The sequence below is a fragment of the Jaculus jaculus genome, chromosome 4 (genome assembly GCF_020740685.1).
Source record: "Jaculus jaculus isolate mJacJac1 chromosome 4, mJacJac1.mat.Y.cur, whole genome shotgun sequence".
Lineage (NCBI taxonomy): Eukaryota > Metazoa > Chordata > Mammalia > Rodentia > Dipodidae > Jaculus > Jaculus jaculus.
In genome coordinates this window covers 115,406,117-115,415,074 of record NC_059105.1, presented here as the reverse complement: position 1 = coordinate 115,415,074, position 8,958 = coordinate 115,406,117, and the positions used below count along the sequence as shown (strand labels likewise).

The 8,958-nt window shown below is 47.4% G+C and overlaps 1 pseudogene; it reads left to right on the top strand.

Annotated features, from left to right (window-relative positions):
- Positions 1-8,388: 8,388 nt before the first annotated feature.
- On the top strand, positions 8,389-8,656 carry LOC101611250 (annotated as a pseudogene).
- Positions 8,657-8,958: the final 302 nt, after the last annotated feature.

Below are 8,958 nucleotides of genomic sequence, written 5' to 3'. Positions count from 1 at the left end.
TTTGGAGGCTGCAGAGATGGCTTAGCCATTAAGGCACATGCCTGCAAAGCCTAAGAAACCCGTTTGATTCTCCAGGTCCCATGTAAGCCAGATGGAGGCGCATTCATCTGGGTGGCTTGAGGCCCTAGTGCACCCATTCTCACTCTCTCTCTCTATCCCTTTAATAAATAAATAAAATCTTAAAAAAAAAAAAACAAAGAAAATGCACCTTGGGGGATTGGGAGATGGCTCAGCAGTTCAAGGCTCTGACTTGCAAAACCTGATTTTTGATTCCATAGCAGCCATGTAAATCCAGCTGTAAAAGTGGCGCATGCAGTGGCATGAGACATTGGCATGCATTCCCCTCCTGTAAATTAATAAATAAATATATGTTTTAAACGATGCACTCTAGATACCTGCTTGGCCTCTCTGTAGTTCTGTTCCCTGGTCCCTCCCACTCCCTATTACCTCCCCAGCAGAGAAGCTCTGTGCCATGGTCACATCTTGCTCACTGTGCTGCTCCATTGCAGCAGTAAAGAAATCAGTCTTCCTGGTGTGTTTGTGTCCATGAAAAGACAGTAAGTACAATGCGGGCCAAACGCGTTCATGACCCCTTGCACGATTCAGCTCTTACATTCTTCTTGCTGGGTCCGGGAATCCAGTTGTTCCTGCACACGGCCAGGGAAAGAACAAGAGCTCCCACAGAGGCAGCTTTCTTCAGGGAGCAAGTCAAAGGCTCTAGCCAAGAACTCTGGCTGCTGTGAAGGTGAGGGAGGATGGAAGTGCTTCTGCGGTGAGACCAGTTGGACTGCCCACAAGGTTGGACAGGGCAGGAGTCAAAAATGACTCGATGGTTCTAGCAAGACTTCCTGATCTGTGTCAAAGCCTAAACAAGGAGAGTGTATAGAAGAAAGTGGCCATTCATTTTGAGCACACTGAGCTTGAATGCTGGACATCCCAGAGCCTGAAGTCACAGGGGCCCTGGGCTGCAAGCCCCCTCCTGACCAGCGCAGGCCCTCCCCCTCCATGCGCACCCCTTCCCCCCCAGGCGTCTTTATTGTTATCAGCCCCAGGGAGGCTGTTGTTTCACAGCACAGATAAAAGTTAATCACAGATTAGGACTGCCTGGAAAATAGGAAAATATCGATGACTTCATTCACCTGAGTACCCGCCTGGGGGAAGTGTTCAGGGCTCTGTAGTGGTCAGACCAGTTCAGCCAGTTCTTGCTTTCCAAAACACAGGCCTGAACTTAAACAAAGGCCTGGACCCATGAATAGGGAGCATTCATAGGCTGCTCTGAGTCACCCTGCAGACCTACTGCGCACCCTGTGTCTAGACATCAGGCTGCAGCAGCTCTCTGTTTACTCTCCCAGCTGCCTGGCTGCCTTTTCACTGGACCTTCTCGCCTGCCCACCCTCTCTCATTACCGGGCTTATCTGGCGGCACATCACCCTGGAGACTCCCAAACAGAAAGCCAGACAAGGAGCACAGACAGCGGTTACCAAATACCAGTGCTGTGTTCAGAGGTGGGGTGATTTCTCAACTCCGGCCATTCGGGTTTTAGCACTAGAGAACTTATCCCTTGAAGGAACATGGGTTAACATCTAAGTTGAGTCCTAAATAAAAATGAAACGGGTTTTTATTTATGGTTGGTGCTAAAGTGTTAGGCAAAGGCACTTGGGGGACCAACCTAGCTGGAGGCAGAACGTTGTTTCTCTGTGTTATGGGGCACAGCGCTGGAGCCCCGAGGCTCCCTGGCAGAGGCTTCAAGCCTGTCCTGTGAGGGTCCCATCCCTCGCTGAAGCTGTGAGCACACCTAGGCAAACACCCCAGCAAGGACTTTGAAGCAGGTGACAGGTCCCACCCCCACCCTAGCTTGGGCTGCAGCAAGACAGGATGACCAGGAAGCCAAGAGAAGCCATGTAAGATATTTATCATATTGAGAAGTTGGGCTGTAATAGAAAGGCGAGAGGGGAGTAAGGTCAGGAGAAGGAGAGTGGCATAAAGAGACCAATGTGCCTTTTTAAATCCTCCAAGATGGAAGAAAACAATCACAAATTACAAGAAAAAGAGATTCTTGCTTTGGTGGCGACACTCACTGGGCACTGGGGAAGGTCTAAATCCCAGTTCAGCCTTTCAGTATCACTGTGACCTGCAGTTCTTCCTTCTCTTTTTTCCACACTTTTATTACTAGCACCCTGCCCATAGCCTGAACCTGCCAACTGTGCCAAAGACCATCTTGCATTGACCAGGGGGCTGGCTGGCTGTCTCTCCACTCTCAGAAGAAAGACACTCATTTTAACCTTTAAAAAATATGCTTTAATATTTATTTATTTATTTAAACAGATAGAGACAGAGAAAGTGGTAGACAAAGAGAGAGAATGAGCATGGGCACTCGGGGGCCTCTAGCCACTGTAACCATACTCCAGAAGCATGCGCCACTTGTTCATTTAGCTTTACATGAGTACTGGGAATTGAATCTGGGCTGTCAGGATTTGCACACAAGTGCCTTTTCTTCTGGTCAGATGTCAAAGTGTCCCAGTTTCTCCCAGGGCCCTCTGTATGCTCCCTCATGCTTGGACTTTTATCCTTGGACCTCTTCTCCCAATCTACTTTGCTTGCCTTTGAGATCCCCTCCCGCTTTGGTACACATGGCATAACTAGCTGGCATGGAGTGTCTCTGAAGATGCCTGAGAGGTGGAGGTGAGCCACACAGAGCAGGTGGGTTTGATGGTGGTGGTGCTGCTACCAGGCAGAAAGCTCAGGATCCTCAGAATCAGAGGGAAGATGCTCTGGAGAAAAGGGAGAAAGAGAGCCCAGCGTGTGTGGACAGCTCAGAGAAGGCAGAGATCTGAACCTAGACGTGAATCAGGAGAGCCAGGAAGGCTAACACCCTCTGCCATGGGGCATTGAGGGGCAGAGGTTCAGGATAGGAGGCCAAGAATAGCAGCTCCCCAGCTGATTCACGTGGGGTCCTGTGCTCTTGAGGAACTGTGAGGCCCCTGCACACACGTCATGAGCATCACTGGCAAGACAGCACCCAAGAGTCTCATTGCCACTAAGTGGGAGAAGAGGCAGGGGATGCTGCCATCCAGTTACCTAACATTTCAGGGATTTGGGGAGGTTCACGGTAAGTTCTAAAGATGACAATTCTTTTTTTTTTTTTTTTTTTTGGTTTTTCGAGGTAGGGTCTCTCTCTAGCCCAGGCTGACCTGAAATTCACTATGGAGTCTCAGGGTGGCCTCGAACTCACAGCGATCCTCCTACCTCTGCCTCCCGAGGGCTGGGATTAAAGGCGTGCGCCACCACACCCGGCTAATTCTTTTTATTTCTGTCCAAGGGAAAGAGAATGTGCTTACTCCTGCCTACTGCTGTGACCCATAACAAAGGGCGGGTGGGGGGGGGGTCTCTTCTGGAAGAGCCTTGTCACCCAAGAGCACACGCTGCACCTTGTTCGCATGCCCCATGCACTAAGGGGATTCTGGGACTGTTTCCTGTGGCTTCTCTCTCTCACCTGGGATCCTGCATAAAAGCCCTCTGGGTAGCAGCGCATGGTGTATTGTAACACAGACACACGTCTCCAGGACATTACTGGGAAGGTTGAGGTTTAGCTCCGGGAGGTTTGAGGGGGCGCGGGGACGGTGGTAGCTAGAGTGGATTTACAACTTGAAGATCTCCTTGTACCAGAAGCCTGCTGTGTCAACAGGGTCCAACCCATAATAAAAGGAGAAAGGGGAATATGTTCTACAGATTTTTACAAAAGAATACCAGCACCTGGAACACATGTGGGATAGAGGCACACGCTCTTCTGAGCAGTGGAATGAATTTCTTAAGTGTTCATTTCAAAAAAGGAAACAAACGGAGTTCCCTTACTGGATACAGCCCACTGCCCCCAATCTCATTAGCGTGACTGAGCCAGAGGGACGGGCTCCTTGTGTGGCCATCAAGCCGTGCAAAGGCCATTTTGAATTTCAAAAGACACTTCCAATCTAAATTCAGTAACACCTGGGAGACTTCCCAGTGCGGCCTCAGCACCAGGGCTCAACTAGCTGGAGCTCGACTAGTGTTTCCCTGGACTTCTAAAGAAACCTTAGTGAGAAAGGATTGTAACATGAGTGTTGGGGTTCCTTGCCAACCAATATGCTAACACACCAATAAACTTACGGTTTCCCTGGATTCTTGTCTTATGAATTAAAATTAAATTAAAATCCATAGACCAGAAGGTAAGAAATCCATAGAACAGAGGGTAAGACTTAGACTGTTAGATTAAGAGAAGGGGGCTGAGGAGATGGCTTAGTGGTTAAGGCATTTGCCTACAAAACATAAGGACCCAGGTTCGATTCCCCAGTACCCATGTAAGCCAGCCGCACAAGGTGGAGCATGTGTCTAGTTCGTTTGCAATGGCTAGAAGCTCTCTCTCTCTCTCTCTCTCTCTGTGTATATATATATATATATATATATATATATACACACACATATATATATATACACATATATATATACACACATATATATATGATGCAATCTGCATCTTTCTCAAATAAATAAATAAAAATTTGAAACTCTTAAGAGAAGGAAAGAAGTACAGTGTGCTCCTGTCGTGTGGAAGGCAGGAGTGGGCAGAGTCCACTGGGAGGAGGTGTTCCCCACCCCCATCTCAACCCAGTAGGGCTGAGCCTAGAGGAGAGCTTACCTGAGTAGGGAATGGTGAAGAGCCAAAAGGAGGCCATACCCACCCACCAAGGATCTATTTATAATCTTATTCTGGTGGCCTTATCCTCAGGCTAAGGAGAGCCTGAGAGAGACTGATTGGTCAGGTCTCAGGGGCTGGCTCAGGAGGAGGTCAGCACACCTGAGCAGCGGCAGAACCAGCTGCCTGGATGAGTCTGGGTCAGACGCTGAACCAGGCTGCGGAACCAGGCGGGGCGCTGCTCCCTCTTTGGGCTCTCTAATTGGCTACCAGAAACTAAAGCTGCTGGCCAAATTCTCCCTCCAGAGAGACTGCTTTTGCCTCATGTAAATCCGAACCACAGGACTGCAGCGTGTAGCCCCACAACAGCAGCCCTGAGCCATGTAGGAGCTCAGCACTCCTTTTCTAGGGACTCTGTGGTGTCTTCCAGGGTCCCTCACAAACCTGGCTGGGACCTCCCCTCAGCTGCACCTTGGGGTCAGGACTAGGTAGCCTTTGTCCCAGGAACCCAGTTCTGGGCTTGGTGATTAGAAGTTGCATGCAAAGGAATAAAATAGATATGCCAATAAAGGAGAAGAGAAGGAGGGAGGGAGGACTAAGAGCACCTTGCCTGGGTGTTGGCAAATTAACACCTTACTTAAGTTAAATCTGAAGACAGACCTTTTATTATTATACAGTTAACAGCACTGTGGGATCAATTCATAGGACTTAGGTCATTCAGAGTGCTCTCCAGTGATGTTTCCTTTTCTATGAAATGGCTGGTCACCTCCTTCATTCATTTTCTATTTGGTTATTGGGCTCGTTCTTTTTTTTTTTTCTTGCTGATTAATAAAAGCCTGGGTAACAACTCATAACTTGGGTGGTTTTTTGAGGCAAGGTCTCACTAGATAGTCCAGGCTGCTCTCTAAATTGTGATCCTCCTGCCTAAGTCTTCCAAGGACTGAGATTACAAATGTACCTAGCAAAAATGTATGTATGTACTTGTGTATGTATATAGGTGATGTGTATTTGTATAATATGCAGATAGATATAAATGCACGTGCATAGACAAGTATGTCACAAGTGTCTTCTGTGACCTGCTGTTATCTCAGCTTGTTTCTATTTCCGATTTTGGAACCAGAGGTTTCATGTTCTGATAAAGGCAGACATATTCTTTCTCCTCTTAGCCCTGTGATTTGTGTCTTGCTCCAGGCCTTACTTTTTTTCCACTTTAAGGTTGCAAGCATGTTCTCCCAGACTTCTGGCTGTTTGTTTGTTTATTTATTTATTTATTTGAGACAGGATTTCATGTAGCCAAGGGTGGTCTTAGACTGGCTATGTAGATGAGAATGATCTTGAACTTCTGAGCCTCCATCTCCTGAATTTTGGGATTCATAGGTGCCCACTACATTGCCCTATTTTATGAGGTACTAGAAATCAAGCCCCAGGCTATGTGCATAGTAGGCAAGCCCTCTGCCAACCAGGCCCCATCCCCAGATGCCCTTGCATTTCGTACTTCGGTATTTGGTCTTTCCTTCATGGCCCATCTTCCATCTTGCTCATTCGCAATGTCCCCTCCATGACATAATCTGGCTCTCCTAGGTCTCTCTTCAGGGGAATTTTGAGGTTGTTTTGCTGTAAGCTCTCAGGAACTTCTTCTTCCCCAATTCTTGGAAAAGTTCTCTGTTTGCTACTGGCTGTCTGGCCAGGTGGGGCATGAAGGGCAGGATTAGACCAGAGGTTCTTTGATCAAGTCTGACTTTTATCTCCACTCCGTATTTACTGACCTAGGTGAGAAGGCGGCTGGAGGCAGATGTCAGAAGGGCCCTTCTGTTGTTGATTCTGCTCACTGGAAAGCAGGGCCACAGCCGCCTCGGCTCCTCTGGCACTTCTGAGAGTAACGGGTGTCTGTGTGACCTTTTGTTGGCTGGGTTCCCCAATAGGAAACATCCACCAGCAGAAAATAGAGGGGAAAAAAAAATCCCTTTTCTGTAGTGGAAATACACTGCAGAAAACAAACGTGGCCTAAACCTGACTCTTAAAACATGGCTCTTAGTTTCTTAAGAGTTCACTGTTCTTCCCTCAGCCCGGTCACTCTTGGATTATGGTTCCAAATTCTACATAGTGTTCACAATGTGTTACAACTATCTTAAGTTTCATGTACATGGGAACACTGAGATATCATGGGATCCCAGATTCCATTGTCCTGGTTAGGGGTACACACTAAACTCCCACATTTCAACAGGTCAGCCACGTAACCTTTTCCCACTCCGCAATGCCTTTTCTGGCCAGTCTTCTTTCTCTATCCTATAAATTTAAAAATCTTGTCATAAGAACAACATGGCCAGTTGCTTCAGGAAAATATAGAAAAATGGAAATTCCACTAACTGATAATGGAGAGCTCACTCTAGTATAAAACAGTGGTGCAGAAATGAAAGTGCTGGATTGCAGAGATGGCCCCGAGAATAAAGTACTTGGGTGCAAGGGTCAGGCTCTGCATGCATATCCCCAGAGACTACAGAAAGTTTACTGTGACAGCGCAGACATCTGTGATCTCAGCTCTGCTATGGTGAGATGGGAGGCGGAAACAAGAGAACCCCGGAAGCTCATGGGCCGGCTAGCCTGGTGTACAGAGTGAACAAGAGACCCTGCCTCAAACAAAATGCAAGGCAAATTCCAACATGTGAGGTTGTCCTCTGACCCCCACACGTGCACTGTGGCATGTGCGCACACACACACATATATACACACACAACACAATACATATCACATATACACACTAAAAAAAGAAAAGGAAATGGCCATGCTTCACACATCCTCCCAGGGAGCACATGACAGCCTTCCTTCAGCATTCATGCAGAGAGAGCAGTTCTTTCATTTCACCCTGGAGAAGACCAGCTTCCTCCAAACTTGCATTATAATGACATTGCACTTTTTTTTGTTTTGTTTTAGGTAAACATTCCAGGGAGAGGACAATTGTCCCCTAGGCACATGTGTGGCAAAATGAACCAGAATGAAGCCTTGTTGTACTTGCTGTAGCACCTTGGGGAAGTCCTTGCCCCTCTTTGGGTTTCCATTTTCTTGTTTATGCAATGGAGAGTGCTGCTGTAGTTTGATCTGGAATGTCCCCCAATGAGCATTGTATTAAAGTCTTGGTTACACAGCTGTTTACACAGGTAGGAGGTGGTGGAACCTTTCACAGGCTAGACTCTGGGGTCATTGAAAGTGTACTCTTTTTTAAAAAAATTATTTATTTATGTGAGAGAGAGAAAGAAAGAGGCAGATAAAGAAAGAATGGGCATGCCAGGGCCTCTAGCTACTGCAAATGAACTCCAGACGCATGTGCCACCTTGTACATCTGGCATTACGTGGGCACTGGGGACTCAAACCTGGCTCCTTTGGCTTTGTAGGTAAGTGCCTTAATGGCTAAGCCATCTCTCCAGCCTGAAAGTGTACTCTTGAACCTTGAACCTTGGCCAATATGAGGTAAATGGGTTTTCTCTACTGCATGGTTTTGCCATAATATGCAGGCCTGAATAAAACTTCCTTCCTTATAAAATGTTTACATCAGAAATTTGGTCACAGTGATGGAAAGTTGGCTCACATAATGTCTCCATCTGTATACTGGTGCTACCACAGAATACCACAAACTGAGAAATTCATAAAGAAAAAAAACACGAGCTGAAGAATGTCCTAGCGGCTTAAGGCAGGAGCTGAGTTGCTGGTTAAGAGTGATCAAGATGTCAACATCCCAAAAGCCCTGAGACTTCGTGGCAGAGCCCGTGGGGAAAAGCCAGTGGGGAGCCTGGCTGGGATTGGCGAAGTCCTGGGCAAGAAGTTGGAGGAAAGGGGCTTTGACAAAGCTTATGTGGTCCTTGGCCAGTGTCTGGTGCTAAAGAAAGATGAAGGCCTCTTCCGAGAATGGCTGAAAGACACATGTGGCGCCAATGCCAAGCAGTCCCATGCTGCTCTGGGTGTCTTCGAGAATGGTGTGATGCCTTCTTGTGATGTTCTCCAGGGAGTCCTCAGTCCCTTAGCCCCAGCATCAGAGTTTACAATGAGTGGGGCTCCTCCCTCTCCTCTACAAAGAACAAGATTGCTTTAGTCACTGGCCTCTGATGTACTCCAGGGTTGGGGGAGTTCTCTCTCCACACCATTTCAACTTTTTTGGAATTCTCACCCTTGCGTGCGTTGTCCTTTTTCCTTCCTCTACAGTTCCATGGTGACAGTTACCAGCTTTCTTTTTGGCAGAACAGTCACTGCCCTTGTAAAATTTTTTAGACCAATAAAGTCAGTGGCCTTCAAAGAAA